Source organism: Ranitomeya variabilis, chromosome 1 (assembly GCF_051348905.1).
Source record: "Ranitomeya variabilis isolate aRanVar5 chromosome 1, aRanVar5.hap1, whole genome shotgun sequence".
Lineage (NCBI taxonomy): Eukaryota > Metazoa > Chordata > Amphibia > Anura > Dendrobatidae > Ranitomeya > Ranitomeya variabilis.
In genome coordinates this window covers 746,435,961-746,455,719 of record NC_135232.1, presented here as the reverse complement: position 1 = coordinate 746,455,719, position 19,759 = coordinate 746,435,961, and the positions used below count along the sequence as shown (strand labels likewise).

Below are 19,759 nucleotides of genomic sequence, written 5' to 3'. Positions count from 1 at the left end.
GCTTACACTCAGAAGTAGCAAACTACGTCCACAGCAAGGCTGAGCTGAAAGCAGGATACAGGTGTATCTGGCATGGACCACCTCTGTGAGAGGACCCATCAGCAGGGGACAAAGCAGCAAGCTGATACAATGTGCCCGGCTGCAGTCACAATGCTTTTACTTGATACAACTGCATCCATTTCTTAGCTGAGAACAGGATTTGCTTTAGGTTTTCAGCCTCAAGACATAAGCAGAAGAATTCCAGTTCATTCACAGAAAGCAGAAATGATAAAAATGGCAAAGAATTAAAAAAAAAATTATAAAAAGTTGTAAAACTTCTCATTTATTAACCTAAAACCAGAAATTCCTTTACAAAAATATGCAAGTAAATCAGACTCCTTCTCAAGACTGATAAATGGGACCTTGTAGAAGGACAGACAAGGTTGAGGCACAATAAGAGTCTGGCCTCCAGTGGTCGGGGCAAGGTTAGGGTTCCATAATGGACGCTGCACCTTTACAATGTTTTATGACTTGTGTTAGATACTCTGATTTTGGGTCACCAGTCAGGGCAGGCTTGCATCTTGGACCCCTAAACTACTCACAGCATACCTACAGCATGCGCCCACTGTCTACAACTCCCATCAAACACGATATCTGTTAGTAAAAAATAATGACTACTTCTGATCAAAGTCAAATAACGGAGAAGCGAGGGCTCCCGCCCTGGAAAACACCTTCACTAACATTATATTAGTAATATCAACCACAGAGGAAGCTGAAAAGGGAAGCACAAACTAATTCCACAGCTCCTAAACCTCCAGCACCGCGTGGAGATGACTCACGGGTCATCCCATGGAGAAATAAAACCCAAAAACATTATGTACTGGGTTCTACAGGGTTCCCACAATACTTCCCATCACACAGGCTCCAGCAATAACCTCATGTATAAGACAAAACAAACATTCTGTTCTTGCCTTAGAAAAGCTGCAATCTGATGATATTCACAAGTAATTGCCCCTACAAGGGTTATTAAACGTCATGGATTGGTCACCATTTCACTTTTTCACCCACTTCGATCCAAGCAGTACTTTATAGTAGACTGCAATACTTTTGTCCAAGTAAGCATGGTGTGATCGTGGTGTCAACCAGGGCTGTGGAGTCGGGAGCCCATTTTGGTGGAGTCAAAGTCAGCGTTATGGAAATTGAGGAGTCGGCGGTTTGGCTTACCGACTCCACAGCCATGGCAGGGCTGTAGAGTCAGAGTTGGACTCGAGGAGTCCGAGCAAAATTTGGTGGAGTAGGTGTCATGGAAATTTCGGAATCGGAGGTTTGGTTTACCGACTCCACAGCCCTAGTCAACCATACAATATCAAAGGGAGCCTGTTACTCATATAAAAATTCATGGGATTTAGCCAATATATCATCCCTGTAGTACAGTCTTTGCTTGCTTAGGTTTTCAGAATACGTGTTTTATTTCTTAGGCAAATGAGAGAGCTTCGGTGCACCTCTGGTGTGGCCAAGACTCAATACACCCTTCCAAACTTAATCACCATACTGCACTCCTCTGCTTATGTGGACTGACAGTGCTCACGGGCTCTTCTCCTCATTTACCCTTTGTTACACGTCCAGTGAGCAAGCAGCAGCTAAAGACAGGAGAGAGGGATGAGAGCGCGCCTGCACTGACACTGTGCACCCGCTGCACAGTGTCAGTGCACAAATGCAGGGCCAGGGATTCAGTCCAGGGAGCACTTACTCCTGGCAAGTGAGCGCTGTCAGTCAGCGTCAAGGGGAAGTATGACGCATGCCGACTGAGTGGGGCATAACAATGCACTTGGCCATGCCAAGGGTGCACCAAAGTGCCTAAGACATAAAATGCATTTAAAAAAAAAAAAACTAAGCAAGTAAAAACTACATTACAGGGATGAATTTCATCGGGGCTAAGTCCCCAATATGATGAAGTTTTGGTAGTGACAGGCGCCCTTTATAATTACAATTTTCTGCATATCTAATGTCCTCCGTCGAGTCAGACTTTGCAAGACACCTAGAGCACTGGTGCACGGCCATGGTGCATGCTAGCATTGCAAGGCAAGGTCCATGGGGATTAAACTAATACAATTGCAAAACCTAAATTACGCAAAGAAATACGTAAAGAAATCTGCAGCAGTAAATGTCATTGCACAAGACGAGCTGATTCGCTACACAATTTACTCTTGGGATTGGGAAGGGTCAAGTCTGCAAAATCACAGTGCCACCGAAAAAGGAACTGGAGACCCCCATTTTACTGCTCACCAGCAATCATATATGTATCACCTAGACACTGAAATGACAAGAAATTGTCCCCATTTGACAAGAACGCTCTCGGATGTTCTCCATCAGCAGTGATCTCTGCCTTACAAGTCCAGACAAGCACAAAGCAAGACAATGGAGAGGGGGATAAAGACCTTGGAAAGAAGGGGCAATGTACCCAAGCAATAAATGCTGCCACAGTCTAACACTAACCGTTTCCGCAGCTGCACAGCGAGGGACGCCTGGGACGGTTCTCTGAATGCAGAGCAGCTTGTGAATGACTCCGGGGCCCATTCAGAAAATGTTCTGCAGAGCTGCTATCACCCGCTCCAGTCACCTACACAATTCACTCACAGAACATTCAGCTTTTCTGCTGACTTCATGCAAGAGAGAATGTGCAGGGAATGTCAATGACGAGCCTGATGAATGACAGAGTCGGCAAATCTATGGATGTCTACACGATGCTGATTTATAGGTACAGTACACCTGGTTGCAGGGCCGTGGGGGGTGCAGGGTTCTTCTGCTGTCCCACCCCCTACTAGGAAACATCGTAAGAAAAAAAAAAGGCCCTATGCAAAAAATTACCTTTCCATGGTGCCCATTGGAGTGAACAAGCTATTATTGCACATGTATGAGCCAGGTCGACCAATGTAAGAGACTGTATTAACAATATTTTAGACACAGGTTAAAGGGATTGTCTTGTCCATCGTATTGGATTACCGTACATTTGCTGATACTCTCATGGTGGCAATGCCTCCGGCCGACCATTTATTTATATATGGGTGTCCTGACTCTACCCACAGCAGATATAAAGAAAGATAAGGCATACTGGGTTTCAATATGCCTGATCTTTTGGCTTTCAAGTAAGACAAGTCCCTGTCAGGTGTTTTGCCTCTCTCCCTATTGCAAACACATCCAGTCTTGGCCAAGCTGTGCATATGGGGGAGGTTAGGAGGAATAGCTGTGTATACTGATTGGACCAACACTTTCTCTGGTGCACAGGTACAGTGCACCTGCCCTATTCTAATATATACCCTGTATGTAGATGACTACTTTTTCTTAATACTGAGAACTAGAATAAATTATACTGATACATACAACCTAACTGTATGCAAAAAAGACAAACTGTTGGCATACGATGAGCCCATTATGCACAGCATGCCCATAAACAAGCATGAAGCCAAATATCTAGTGTAGACTGACGAACAGTCACTATCGGGAGGAGGAGGCGCTCCTACAGAGATAAGCGGCACCCCTATAGAGATAAGCGGCACCTCTATAGAGATAAGTGGCACCCCTACAGAGATAAGCGGAACCCCTACAGAGATAAGTGGCACCCCTATAGAGATAAGCGGCACCTCTAGAGAGATAAGTGGCACCCCTATAGAGATAAGCGGCACCCCTACAGAGATAAGCAGCACCCCTATAGAGATAAGCGGAACCCCTACAGAGATAAGCGGCACCTCTATAGAGATAAGCTGCACCCCATAGAGATGTGCGGCACCCCTACAGAGATAAGCGGCACTCCTATAGATAAGCGCCACCGCTATAGAGATAAGCGGCAACCCCATAGATAAGCGGCACCCCTATAGAGATAAGCAGCAACCACATAGAGATAAGCGGCACCCCTACAGAGATAAGTGGCACCCCCCCATAGAGATAAGCGGCACCCCCCATAGAGATAAGCGGCACCCCTATAGAGATAAGTGGCAACCCCATAGAGATAAGCGGCACCCCTACAGAGATAAGCAGCACCCCCATAGAGATAAGCAGAACCCCTACAGAGATAAGCGGAACCCCTACAGAGCTAAGCGGCACCCCTACAGAGATAAGCGGCCCCTCATAGAGATAAGCGGCAAAGTACTGTCTGGCAGCAGACCATCTCTCCCTATTAAAATATCACTTGATTTCGGCAAAGGGATGGTGTCGGTAGGACTAAGGCCTAACAGAAAGCAACTGTAAAATTGGAAAAGCTGATTCAGAGTCCCGGCCATGGACATGATTTAATGCAGGAAATCATGACCCATAAAATGCAGCGAGGCGACATGAAACAGACTCCGGCTGTGAAGCAATGAGACAATTGTAGGATGCTCAGCCTGAACATGGAGAAAGCTGCACATAGTCAATGGCTGCTGGTACTGAGCCCAGGAGAAGCCCACGGTATGGCCGAAAGAAAGCGGTGCACCTTACAGATGATATCTAGCAGATTCAGGAATGTTTGGACAGGTTTCTGGAAGAAATCCATTCACAGAATGTATGACCAGAGCTCATGAGAACAGGGGTCGTGCACAAGCGACCTCTGCTCCACTCACTTCTATGGGAGTATGTTAGCGGTAGTGCACATGCACTGTAAATGTAGCGGTTGTCACTAGTGATGGGTGATAAGGTGATGCTCGTAAAATATGTTTGAGTCCCCGCATGTTTCGTGTCTGTACGACAGCCGCAACACATGCAAGGATTGCCTAACCAAAGTATTTCTCAGCACGCTCGGATAACACCTTACCAGAGCACGGCCGCTCATCACCAGTGGTCCCACGGGCACTATGGTGCCATTCACTCAGGGGCCACAGTTCATGAGGTTGGTGCTAGTCCAGGCTTCCTACATGAGCTGTTATACTTCCCTGCACAGCCGCTATCTGGCAGCGCCTATCTTGTCGGGAGGCCCCAACGTTATATTATGTATTTATTATGACTGGGTAGGACCCCTTTAAGGATTATGTTCTGATACTATGGGAACTCCGGCTGAGACTCCATGCACAAAGACATAAAACGGATCTATCTTGTAAATGGACCGTTACGTTCCGGAAAACCCCCGCAGTGTAACCTCCGCGCCCATACAGTGTCTACAATTAGGAGTTCACCGTAAATTATTCACCAGCGACATCCGCTGCCATTGCTGTAAGTGACAGAAAGTCTGGCACCTGTAGTTCCTCTAGAGAACATTTAGTGGTCGGCGCTGTTACTTACACAGCGTGCAGTCACTGTCACACTCATCGTAAAGGCAAATTCTAATTGCTCTATTATATAATTGTCTGATGACCCATTAATAAAAAAAAAAAAAAAAAACGCAAAAATAATAAATGTATATCCACAAAATACCACAGGAGCTGCTCAATTACAGATTTACTGGGAGAACAAAAACATTTACAAAAAATAAAATAAAATGAAAGCTGCACAATGATTCCTGGTCATATTTGCATTTAATCTCACATCTAGGGACTATTTCATAATCCCTTAGGTCAATGTATCTTTGCAATCAGTTTGGAAAGTCCCTCAATGAGGTAATGGTAATTTATCTCCGTGTCCGGGGTTAGTTTGGTACAAAATACAGTAGAGGATGGTTCGGAAAAAATCTAACAAAAATAAATATATACATTTTTATTTATTTATAGAAATACAGAAATATATTTATGCATTTTTATATTTATTAAATATATATACGTGATTCTAAATAAATATAAAAAAATCATAAATAGATTAAATAAATCCAATTTAAAATAATATGTTACCTATGTTATTATCACAACCCCCAAAATATTATTCTTGTAACATAACATGAATCACATTAAGAATTTGTTCATTTCTTACAGAAAATACAAAATAAAAACAGAAAACAATAAAATCCTGCGACCAGTGCTAACACAAATAATAACATTACAAATGGTAATTTATAAGGGTTGTAACGGTTATAGCAATCTAATAAAAATAATTAGGAAAATGTAGGCAATTTCTAAATATGGCGGAAAGTGTCAGAGTTATAAAGACACAAATAATTCAGATATAAATAGGTTGTTAGATGATTACGAGCCACCGGCGCTGATGGCCCAGGATGCTGATTACAGTACAGACCCACAATACCCTCTGTGCCCCTATATCTGGCGGTGGGGCTGTAATATGGGGGATCACAATGTACAGCACCAGGGCAGGAAGAGTCCAGAGCTGGGAACACACCTCTCCTGTGCCCCAGAAGCAGTGAAGCCCCCACGTCTGCCCTGTGCCCCTCTCACCTTCTATCTGGGTCCCAGCACTGGATCCAATCCGCTGCTATGAGGCCAGAAGAACAAAGGAAAGAAGATGTGAGAAGAGGAGCAGCAGCAGCAGGCAGGGAGCAGCCACAGAGCCCAGCAAGCAGCAGCCATTTCCTGTACACAATACTACATTACCCAGAGTCAGGCAGCCCACAGCTCCCAGCATGCAATTCGAGCTCTGAGACCTATTTTTTTTTTTTAACCACTTAGTTGCTCTTTCATTTTTTCATTCATGTTATTTTCTTATTTTACTGTTTTTTTCTTCATTGTATTTTATCGCTATAACAAAGTGAGCAAACAGAAAAGATAGACTGCGAGAAAGAAATCGCAGCACACACTATTTTCTTGCATGTATGAGATGAGACTTATCCATTCAAATCTATGAATGCGTAAAAGAACAAACAATCAGATTCCCCACAGATCATCAGTGCAGCATCCAATTTTAATGGATAGACTTCTATTATAAACCCAGGAAACTGTATTTGATCATGTACATTTTGTAATGTAGCTGTATGAAAACGGACGTCACACGGATGAAAATCGAATTATAATTAGTTGACGCCATACACTGATATTCAATAGAAAAAGAGATGAGATTGATTATAGCTATACTCATGGCTGAAAGTGTTGACACCCTTCAAATTGTTCCAGAAGATGAAGTGTTTCTCCCAGAAAAATACCGCAATTACACATGGTTTGTTATACACGGTTTTGTGGACAGATGAGACCAAGATAGAGCTTTTTGGTCAAGCACATCATTCTACTGTTTACTGAAAACGGAATGAGGCCTGCAAGGAAAAGAACACAGTACCTACAGTCAGATATGGTGGAGGTTCAGAGATGTTTAGGGGTTGTTTTGCTGCCTCTGGCACTGGTTGTCATGACTGTGTCCAAGGCATCATGAAATCTGAAGATCACAAAAGCATTTTGGGTCGCAATGTAGTGCCAAGTGTCAGAAAGCTGGGGTTGTGTCTTAGGTCATGGATCTTCCAGCAGAACAATGACCCCAAACATACTTCAAGAAGCCCCCAGAAATGGAAGGAAACAAAGGGCTGGAGCATTCTGAAGTGGCAGCAATGAGTCCGGATCTAAATCCCATTGATCACCTGTGGAAAGATCTTAAAATTGATGTAGGGACAGACGCCTTTAGATGTGAGAGACCGGGAGCAGTTTGTGAAAGAAGAGAGTGGTGAAAAATTCCAGGTGAGAGTAAGAAGCTTGTGGATGGTTAGGGTATGTGCACACGTATAATGGTCCTCCGCGGATTTTTCCGCAGCAGAATTGATAAATCTGCATGGCAAAAACGCTGCGTTTTTGCTGCAGATTTATTGCAGATTTACCGCGGATTTACCACGGTTTTTTGTGGATTTCACTGCGGTTTTACAACTGCAGTTTTCTATTGGAGTAGGTATAAAGCCGCTGCGGAATCCGCAGAAAGAATTGACATGCTGCGGAATGTAAACCGCTGTGTTTCCGCGCGTTTTTTTCCGCAGCAAGGGCACAGCGTTTTCTGTTTCCCATAGGTTTACATTGTAATGTAAACTCATGGGAAACTGCTGCGGACCCGCAGCTGCGGAAACGCTGCGGATCCGCAGCAAAATCTGCAACGTGTGCACATAGCCTTATAGCAAGCGACTGATTGCAGTTATTTATTCCAAAGGGTGTGCACATGTTCAGTATTTTACATCAGTATTTGGAAGCCAAAACCAGGAGTGGGTGATAAATACAGAAGTGGTGACGTGTTTCTATTATATTTTCCCTCTGATTGTTCCACTCCTTGTTTTTGACTTACAGATACTGATGTAAAATACTGACCAACTACTGAATGTGTGAACATGGCCTAAGTGTGAAAATCACATATGAATGACTGGTCATATGATGACGACTACTCAAACCGCTTGGGGCGTGTTGGGGGCGCCAAACTGAATTCTTGCCCCAGTGCAGATATGGCAGACAAGACAGCTCTATTTAGATAAATTAAATTAAAAACAGAAGAGAGATTAGATAAAAGACAAATATGAGATAGATAGAAATACTGATATTTGAAAAGAAATGAGATAGATAAGATTGTTAGAAGATGAGGACAGAGATTATACAGAGGGCAGGGCAGATGAGAATTAGATGGATAGGTGATAGATATGAGTGATAGATAGATAATACGAGGGGCGTTCATTAAAGATTTCCCCTGACCCACTTCCTGTGGACTAAGAGCAATGAACCTTGGCATAGTTACTAGTCCTTCTCTACATAGGTGCCACCTAGGGACACGCATTTCTCCCATCTCTATCTGTAAACACCTCACTTGTAGAAATCGACAGGTGCTCCAAAAGCCACTTTGTGACTTCAGAGATCAGAGTCTCATCATCTGGAAAATGCTTGCCCTTCAAAAATAACATCATTGTTGGAAAGCGGTGGTAGTCTGATGGTGCGAGGTCGGGTGATAAGTGGGATGCAGTAGAATTTCAAAGCCACAGGAGTATGCTTCCACTCGGGTGATCTGTGAGTTGTGAACTGGTGCATTGTCTTTCAGAAGGCAGACACCTTTGGTGAGTATGCCACGTCTCTTGGTTTTGATGGCCTCCCCCAATTTCCGCAGCAGTGAAGCATAGTTTGCCCCAGTGATCATGGTACCCTTTGCTAGGAAATCCATCAATACTACTCCATGTTGGTCCCAAAATACTGTGAGCATGACCTTGCCTGCCGAGGGTTGGGCACGTGCCTTCTTTGGAGGCGGTGAGTCCTGATGCTTCCATTGCATCAACTGGACTTTAGTCTCAGGATCATAGTGATAGACCCAGCTTTCATCCTGTGTGATCAGTCTGTTGTCTCCTCCTGGTTTCCATGGCACATCATCAATAGAGCCTGAGAGCATTCAACTTGTTCCTGCTTCTGGAAAGGTGTGAGCAGCCAGGAATCCAGCGAGCGGATACCTTAGGCATGTGAAGATGGTCTTGGATGATTTTTTTCCACAGACCCCACACTAATCTTGACATTTTGGACTAGGTGGCGAAAGGTTTCGCGGCGATTTTCCAAAATTGTGAGATTCACTTGCTGGATGGTGTGTTTATCAATAGCAGAGTGGGATCACCCTGGAATTGGAGCTGTTTGGACCGAAGTCCGACCACATTTGAATTGATGCTGCCAGTTCCTGACTATATCACACGATAGGGAATTATCAGCATAAACCTCTTTTGTCTCATCGAATGTCTTCTTTGGTGTGCGACCTTTTAAGTAAAGGAACTGTATGACTGCTCTGTATTCCACTGGGTCCATTAACAAACCTCACACCACTTCAGCACCTGTAACATCAAGATCGTTATTGGTTCTGAGCTGAAAATTGGCATGCAACCTATAGAGACTGATATCATTACACATGTGCAGTTTCAGTGTCCTGTAATAAATTGAAGTGGGTCAGGGGAAATAATTAACACCCCTCATAGATAGCTACCATACATACTCGAGTATAAGCCAATTTTTTCAGCACATTTTTTATGCTAAAAAAGCCCCCCTTGGCTTATACCCGAGTCAGGGTCCCACAAGGCGGAGAAGGAGCGGCAGAGCAGCGGGTCACAGGATGCAGGAGCCTGCTACCGTGGCAAACCCCTGTGCCCGCTGCTAAAGAGAAATTAATATTCACTGCTCTCCACACGCATAGTCCCGACGTTGAGAGCAGTGAGTATTCTGGGAGCTGTCCTCTGCTTGTAAGCAACGCATGACGTCTCTGCCATGCGCTGCTTACAAGCGTAAATCAGCTGCTGGCTTTAGAACAGGATGCTGCGAGGGAGCACAGGGAAAGTAAGTAGGAGGTTTTAATTTTTTTTTTTTTTTTTCTGATGGGGGCCATACATACCAGGATAGGGATGAGGAGGTCATGCATACCAGGATAGGGATGAGGGGGCCATGCATACCAGGATAGGGATGAGGGGGCCATGCATACCAGGAGGGGGATGAGGGGGCCATGTATACCAGGATAGGGATTAGGGGGCCACACATACCAGGTTTATACTCAAATCAATAAATTTTCCCATTTTTTTGTGATAAAATTATGTTCCTCGGTTTATATTTAGGTCGGCTTATATTCAAGTATGTACGGTAGATTAATAGATAGATAATAGATAGATTGTTGGGTCTGGTGTCTCTTATCTTCCTTTTGACAATACCCCATAGATTCTCTATGGGGTTAAGGTCAGGCGAGTTTGCTGGGCAATCAAGCACAGTGATACTGTTATTTTTAAACCAGGTTCTGGTACTTTTGGCAGTGTGGACAGGTGCCAAGTCCTGCTGGAGAATGAAATTTCGATCTCCAAAAAGCTTGCAGGCAGAAGGAAGCACAAAGTGCTCAAAAATTTCCTAGTAGGCAGCTGCGTTGACTTTGGTTTTGATAAAACACAGTGTACCTACACCAGCAGATGACATGGCTCCAGAAACCATCACTGATTGTGGAAACTTCACACTAGACCTCAAGTAGCTTGGATTGTGGCCTCTCCACTCTTCCTCCAGACTCTGGGACTTTGATTTCCAAATGAAATGCAAAATTTTACTTTCATCTGAAAACAACACCTTGGACCACTGAGCAACAGTCCAGTTCTTTTTCTCCTTGGCCCAGGTAAGACGCTTCTGGCGTTGTCTATTGGTCACGAGTGACTTGGCACAAGGAATCCGACACTTGTAGCCCATGTCCTGGATACATCTGTGTGTGGTGGTTCTTGAAGCAGACTTCAGCAGCAGTCCACTTCTTGTGAATCTCCCCCAAATTTTTGAATGGCCTTTTCTTAAAGGGAACCTGTCACCTGAATTTGGCGGGACCTTTTTTCGGTCCGATGGGCGGTGTTTTATTCACCCCTTCCTTTCCCGCTGGCCGCACGCTGCCCGCAATATTGCCTTGAAGTTGATTCGCTTTCCTCCGTAGATCACGCCTGCGCAAGGCAATCTTGCCTTGCGCACGCGCAGTATGCTTTGCCCGAAAAACATTAGTGCGCCGGCGCCAGCGGGAAAGGAAGGGGTGAATAAAACACCCGAAAACACCGCCCATCGGACCGAAAAAAGGTCCTGCCAAATGCAGGTGACAGGTTCCCTTTAACAATCCTTTCAAGGCTGCGGTTATCCCGGTTGCTTGTGCACCTTTTTCTACCACACTTTTTCCTTCCACTCAACTTTTCATTAAAATGCTTGGATACAGCACTCTGTGAACAGCCATCTTCTTTAGCAATTACCTTTTGTGGCTTCTGCTCCTTGTGGAGTGTGTAAATGACTGCCTTCTGCACATCTGTCAAGTCAGCAGTCTTCCCCATGATTGTGGAGCCTACTGAAACAGACTAAGGGATCTTTTTAAATGCTTAGGAAGCCTTTGCAGGTGTTTTTTGTTAATTATTCTAATTTACTGAGATAATGACTTTTGGGTTTTCATCGGCTGTAAGCCATAATTATCAACATTAACAGAAATAAACACTTGAAATAGATCACTCTGCTTGTAATGGCTCTATATAATACATGAGTTTCACTTTTTGTATTGAAGAACTGAAATAAATTAACTTTTTGACGATATTCTAATTTTGTGAGAAGCACATTAGATAGATAATAAATACAAAATAGATAGCTGATAGAGAGATAGATAACAGATGGATAGATAATAGAAAGATTGAGAGCTAGATAAATAGTAGATAGATAATAGATGATAGATAATGGACAGATAATAGATATATAATATACAGGCAGCACGGTGGCGCAGTGGTTAGCACAGCAGCCTTGCAGCGCTGGAGTCCTGGGTTCAAACCCCACCAAGGACAACATCTGCAAAGAGTTTGTATGTTCTCTCCGTGTTTGCGTGGGTTTCCTCCGGTTTCCTCCCACATTCCAAAGACATACTGATAGGGAATTTAGATTGTGAGCCCCAATGGGGACAGCGATCATAATGTGTGCAACCTGTAAAGCACTGCGGAATATGTTAGCGCTATATAAAAATAAAGATTATTATTATTATAATAGAGAGATAGATAATAGATAGAAAAATGGATAGAAAGATAGATAATAGATGGATAGATATCTACATAGATGATAGATAGATAATAGACAGATAGCAGATAATAGATAGGTAATCAGAGGCGTAGCTAGGGTTTTGGTTCAGGGGGGGCGAAGCTTCTGAGTGGGCCCCTAACCAGGTAGCCTTGATTACAACTCGGTGATGCGCCCTAATAGTGGAGGAGAACCTCAGCAGATGACCGCTCTGTTACTGAAAATAATCTCTATATAAAGACCAATATGGATATTACCGCCATATGGTCAGTGGTAGATACCAGTCCTACAGAACATATAAGAGATCATAGTACAGTTACAGATGGTGACTTACCGCTGACGTCCTTTCTAATGGAATCGTTCACTTTTCCCGTCTTTTCCATCTGGCCCTGACCGACATGACAACTTCTTCCAGCTACAACTCGTCTGCAGAGAATACAACTAAGACACATTTAACTTCTCATATTCCAGCCCCATCACCATCTATTCCCAACCTGCACAAACTCCTCATCCTACTGATACCCCAATACTGAGCCACTGCTGCCATATGTGTCCCTATTACTGCACCTGATACCCCAATACTGAGCCGCTGCTGCCGTAAGTGTCCTTATTACTGCACCTGATACCCCAATACTGAGCCGCTGCTGCTGTAAGTGTCCTTCTTACTGCACCTGATACCCCAATACTGAGCCGCTGCTGCCATATGTGTCCCTATTACTGCCCCTGATACCCCAATACTGAGCCGCTGCTGCCGTATGTGTCCCTATTACTGCCCCTGATACCCCAATACTGAGCCACTGCTGCCGTATGTGTCCTTATTACTGCCCGATACCCCAATACTGAGCCGCTGCTGCCGTATGTGACCCTATTACTGCCCCGATACCCCAATACTGAGCCGCTGCTGCCGTATGTGTCCTTATTACTGCCCCTGATATCCCAATACTGAGCCGCTGCTGCCGTATGTGTCCCTATTACTGCCTCTGATACCCCAATACTGAGCCTCTGCCGTATGTGTCCTATTTACTGCCCCTGATACTCCAATACTGAGCCGATGTGCCGTATGTGTCCCTATTACTGCACCTGATACCCCAATACTGAGCTGCTGCTGCCATATGTGTCCCTATTACTGCCCCTGATACCCCAATACTGAGCCTCTGCCGTATGTGTCCCTATTACTGCCCGATACCCCAATACAGAGCCGCTGCTGCCGTCTGTCCCTATTACTGCCCCTGATACCCCAATACTGAGCCTCTGTCGTATGTGTCCCTATTACTGCACCTGATACCCCAATATTGAGCCGCTGCTGCCGTATGTGTCCATATTACTGCACCTGATACCCCAATACTGATCTGCTGCTGCCGTGTGTCCCTATTACTGCCCCTGATACCCCAATACTGAGCCTCTGCCGTATGTGTCCCTATTACTGCACCTGATGCCCCAATACTGAGCCGCTGCTGCCGTATGTGTCCCTATTACTGCACCTGATACCCCAATACTGAGCCGCTGCTGCCGTATGTGTCCTTATTACTACACCTGATACCCCAATACTGAGCTGCTGCCGTCTGTGTCCCTATTACTGGCCCTGATACCCCAATACTGAGCCACTGCTGCCATGTCTCCCTATTACTGCCCGATACCCCAATACTGAGCCGCTGCTGCCGTATATGTCCCTATTACTGCCCCTGATACCCCAATATTGAGCCGCTGCTGCCGTATGTGTCCATATTACTGCCCCTGATACCCCAATACTGAGCTGCTGCTGCCGTATATGTCCCTATTACTGCCCCTGATACCCCAATACTGAGCCTCTGCTGCCGTATGTGTCCCTATTACTGCCCCTGATACCCCAATACTGAGCCTCTGCCGTATGTGTCCCTATTACTGCCCCTGATACCCCAATACTGATCCACTGCTGCCTTGTGTCCCTATTACTGCCCCTGATACCCTAATACTGAGCCTCTGCCGTATGTGTCCCTATTACTGCGCCTGATGCCCCAATACTGAGCCGCTGCTGCCGTATGTGTCCCTATTACTGCGCCTGATACCCCAATACTGAGCCGCTGCTGCCGTATGTGTCCTTATTACTACACCTGATACTCCAATACTCAGCCTCTGCTGCCGTATGTCCCTATTATTGGCCCTGATACCCCAATACTGAGCCACTGCTGCCATATGTGTCCCTATTACTGCCCCTGATACCCCAATACTGAGCCGCTGCTGCCGTATGTGTCCCTATTACTCCACCTGATACCCCAGTACTGAGCCGCTGCTGCCGTATGTGTCCCTATTACTGTCCCTGCTGTGTGGTTCTCTGTGCCCTCTAAATTCTAAAGCGCCCCTCTATAATATAGTAATGCCGGGTGCAAGTGCCCTAGAAAACAGTGCCCATATTTTACCCCCTAGAAAGTAATATTGCCCTGTGTGCTCCTTTTATAGCTACAGTAACCTGAGTTCCCCTATAACAATAAGTGCCCACCTTACATTTAATAATGTCCCGAGTCTCCCCCCTGTACTGCTCCCCTATACACAGTATGATGCTCTCTTATACACAGTATAATGCCCCCTCACTGTATATTACCACCCACACAGTATTCTGACTCCTTAGTAGCCTCCAAACTGTTTGATGGCTCCAACAATGTATAATGACCCCCACACTGTAATCTCCGTACTGTATGATGGCCCCCTAGATAGCCTCCATATACAGTAGCATAATGCACCAAATAGTCCACAATATAGTATGATGCACTCCCCATAGGCAGACTCTACAGTATAAGGCAGCCCCCATAGGCAGACACTGTAATAAGGCAGCACCCCCATATAGACAGACCCTGTAATAAGGCAGTACCATATACTATGCGGGCTGTGCTATATAGTATGCGGCCTGTGCTATATATTATGGGGGTATAATATATTCTATGGGGGAGGCTGTGTTACATACTATGTGGCTGTTTTTTATACTATGGGGGGTATATTATATTCTATGGTGGAGGCTGTGTTATATACTATAGGGGCTATATTATATTCTATGGGGGAAGCTGTGTTATATACTATGTGGCTGTGCTATATACTATGGGGGGGTACATTATATTCTATGGGGAGTCTGTGTTATATACTATGGGGGGTACATTATAGTCTATGGAGGAGGCTGTGTTATATACTATCAGGGGTACATTATATTCTATTGGGGAGGCTGTGTTATATACTATGGGGGGCTGCATTATATTCTATGGGAGGCTACATTATATACTATGGGGAGGTGGGCTGTATTATATTCTATGGGGGCTACATTACATTCTATGGGGGCTGTATTAGATTTTATGAGGGAGGACTGCATCATACTCTTTGATGGGGCTACATTATATTCTATGGGGGCTGTATTAGATTTTATGAGGGAGGACTGCATCATACTCTTTGATGGGGCTACATTACATTCTATGGGGGCTGTATTAGATTTTATGAGGGAGGACTGCATCATACTCTTTGATGGGGCTACATTATATTCTATGGGGATGTATTATATTTTATTCGGGGCTACATTATATCCTATGGGGGGCTGCATTATATTTATATTCTATGAGGGGTGATTGCATCATACTCTATGAGGAGACTACATTATACTATATGAGGGGGGCTGCATTATATTCTATGGGGGTTACATTACACTCTGTGGGGTGTCAGCATTATGCTCTATGGGGTGGCTGCATTATACTATATGTGGGCTGCATTATACTGTATCGAGGACTATGGGGAATACATTATACTATATGAAGAACTATGGAGTGCATTATACTATGGCAAGGGAATTGTATGACATGGAGTACTATGGTGGTGCATTATACTATATGAAGCACTATGAGGAGTGTATTATACTATATGGAGGACTGAGCAGTGTATTTTAATAAATAGAGGACTATGAGGAGTGTATAATACTATATGGAGGCCTGAGGAGTGTATTATACTATATGGAGGACTATGAGGGGTGCATTATATACTATATGGAGCACTATGAGCAGTGTATTATGCTATATGGAGGACTGAGGAGTGTATTATACTATATGGAGGACTGACGAGTGTATTATACTATATGGAGGGCTCAGCAGTGTATTATACTATATGAAGCACTATGAAGAGTGAATTATACTCTATGGAGCACTATGAGGAGTATATTTTAATATATGGAGGACTATGAGGAGTGTATTATACTATATGGAGGACGGAGGAGTGTATAATACTATATGGAGGACTATGGGGAGTGTATTATACTAAATGGAGGACTATGGGGAGTGTATTATACTATATGGAAGACTATGAACTGTGCAGTATATAATATTATTATTATTATATTATTATACTACATAGAGGACTATGGGGGTGCATTATACTTCTTATATGGATCCCCATGACGTCTATGTAAGCCCCTGATGAGTATAATGGTTTATTTTCTTTTATACATTACATAACAACGGCAGTACGGGGGACAAATATATACCAGGATGGGGCACCGGATAGTTACGCCACTGAGGTCACACTATACAACTTTGCAATGAAGCTATAGTATGCGAAATGAATAGGGAAAATGTGAATTTGGGTGGAAAATATTTTGGCATGGTGGGGGGCCCCATTTGAAAGTTCGCATCGGGGCCCATAACTTTGTACTGGATAATAGATAGCTAGATCTGCTATAGGTTGATATACAGAGAGATAGAGACGTGATATGAGAGATGACATTGCAGATAGAGGAATAGATATGAGACAGATGCTATATAGACAGACGGCAGGTATGAGAGACAGCTGATTAGAATTAGTGTTTTGTGCATTTTCCCGATAATATGGTGTCAAGATTTGCCATTCAGGAGTTTGGGAGAGCTGAGTGCTGGCCGCTTCTGTCCATCCTGGTATTATTATAACCAGCTAATGACGACTGTATTGTTCCGTTGCTCTTTTTTTTCTATTCCCATTGGATAATACAAACATTGAAAGAATGTGAAATAATTGGTGAATCATCTTTACGGAAAACTCCCAGAATTTCACAATATGGGGAGTTCAGCTCCAGCTCCGCTGTTTTCTGTAATGATAATCGGAGGAAGAAATTTGGAAAGCGATACTGAAATGAATCAGCTATAGAAGGTGCAGTGGTAGCAGGCACACCCGGGTCCCGTGGGGTGTAACGGCCCCTCTGCCACATATGGGACCCCAGTGTCTCACGTTGCACACCGTGGCTCCCTGTTACAGATCTGCATTGGGGCACAGGAGCTCCCGGTTTTCCTCCGGCTTGCACTGGGGCTTCCTCTATTCCTCTATCTGGGCACAGAATTGGTTTGCTCTTACGTCACAGTTTCGGGGATACCTGCAAACTGGTGTTCTCTGCTTTCAGTTCAACCCACAAAATGTTCACAAAACTTGGCTCCATAAACATCCATCCTAAAAGCTTCTTCCCTTAAAGGGGTTGTCCACGTTCATGGATATTTTTTTGCTTGTCCATTGCCCCTATAATTAAAATGAAGCAACTTTGCAAATAATTTGAAATCAAAGATCTCCTGCAGCTGTGTGCAGAGGTATGCATCGCCATGGTTACAGACTACAAACAAATCCTGTGTAGTCAGATCCAGAATGTAAAGTCTGGATGTTTTATTGTATGACAAGGCTGATTGGCCATACAGAGGAATTGTATTGTAATTGTAAACTGGAAGAAGGGTTTATCCAGCGGCGACAGAGACCAGTTTGCCGTCACCCAGATCATTTATTTCAAGTGGTCTGATCCCTATTTCATGGTAGTGCCCTGCTAGAAATGAGACAGAAGCGTCATTGTACCCGACGTCTGACACAGACACAAGACTTCTGTCCTATCACCGACTGACGCCGTCAAGATCCCTGAGCTGCGATAATTGTGGCCATAGGAAATGGACCCCTGTGTGTACCACACTGTACAGGCTTAGATACACTGGCTTACCAGACAGTATCACACATGATTGGCTTAGATACTGTACATCGAATCATCAGACAGTATCACACACGATAGGTTTTGAGACACTACGTATCAGACAGTATCACACAATGGGTTTAGATACAATGGCTTAGCATGTGGTGTTACTCATTATAGATACAGTGGATCAGCAGATAGGATTAGACATGGTACGATAAGAAATAATGGCTCATCAGAGAGTATCACATTTGGTACGATAAGAAATAATGGCTCATCAGAGAGTATCACATTTAGATACACTACTTATCAGACAGTATCACACAATGGGTTCAGATACCATGGCATGACAGACTGTATTACACATTATAAGCTTAGGTATAAAGGCTTTGTAGATAGTATCACATGGTAGGATTAGATACACTGACCAAGCAGACAGTATCACACATGATAAGGTTAGATACACAGCTCAGCAGACAGTATCACACAGGATAGGATTAGATATACAGCTCAGCAGACAGTATCACACAGGACATGATTAGATACACGGCTCAGCAGACAGTATCACACATGATAAGATTAGATACTCAGTTCAGTAGACAGTATCACACATGATAAAGTTAGATACATAGCTCAGCAGTCAGTATCACACAGGATAGGATTAGATACACTGCCCCAGCAGACAGTATCACACATGATAGGATTGGATACACGGCTCAGATACACGGCTCAGCAGTCAGTATCACACAGGATAGGATTAGATACACGGCTCAGCAGACAGTATCACACATGATAGGGTTAGATATACAGCTCAGCAGTAAGTATCACACAGGATAGTATTATATACACTGGCCCAGCAGACAGTATCACACATTATAGGGTTAGATACACAGCTCAGCAGATAGTATCACACATGCTTGCGAGACCGCTAAGTCTTCTGGGTAATTTCGCAATGCATCTCTGGGAACGTAAGCTGGCGGCAGCCGCGCGCGCCTCGGCGGACGACGGAAGGTGAGAATAGCAGTTTGTTTTTTTTTATTATTTTTAACATTAGATCTTTTTACTTTTGATGCTGCATAGGCAGCATCAATAGTAAAAAGTTGGTCACACAGGGTTAATAGCAGCGTTAACGGAGTGCGTTATCCGCGGCATAACGCGGTCCATTAACACGGTCATTAACCCTGTGTGAGCGCTGACTGGAGGGCAGTATGGAGCGGGCGCCGGGCACTGACTGGACGGGAGTAGGGAGGGACTAATTCTCAGCCGGACTGTGGCCGTCGCTGATTGGTTGCGGCAGCCAGGACAGGCAGCTGGCGAGACCAATCAGCGACGCGGGATTTCCGTGACGGAAGTTGCCGACAGAAAGACGGAAGTACCCCTTAGACAATTATATAGTAGATTGTCAGCATATCATTACGGTATAGAATGGTAATGCTGTGTATTCCCCTGATAATCTCCTGGAATTTTTTTTTTAGACTTTTGAAGGGTTAGGATTTTTTTTTGTTCATATTTTTTGTCTGAGTATATTTCAAGACAG

At 44.2% G+C, this 19,759-nt stretch overlaps 2 protein-coding genes across 3 annotated transcripts in view; one reads left to right on the top strand and one right to left on the bottom strand.

The window, feature by feature from the left end:
• SOCS4 (suppressor of cytokine signaling 4) overlaps positions 1–19,759 on the bottom strand; it is a 36,150-nt gene that overhangs the window by 4,156 nt on the left and 12,235 nt on the right. Inside the window, exon 1 of one of the 2 annotated variants that reach the window (XM_077269954.1) lies at positions 6,270–6,423. The exons of the other annotated variant lie outside the window; for it this stretch is intronic. The gene's annotated coding sequence lies outside the window, so the exon portion shown is untranslated. Of the gene's footprint in view, positions 1–6,269; positions 6,424–19,759 lie in introns of those variants that run through there. 2 annotated transcript variants of the gene reach the window in all.
• Positions 2,716–19,759, top strand: part of WDHD1 (WD repeat and HMG-box DNA binding protein 1) — a 125,308-nt gene continuing 108,264 nt past the window's right edge. Inside the window, exon 1 of the mRNA XM_077269941.1 lies at positions 2,716–2,737. The gene's annotated coding sequence lies outside the window, so the exon portion shown is untranslated. The remainder of the gene's footprint in view (positions 2,738–19,759) is intronic.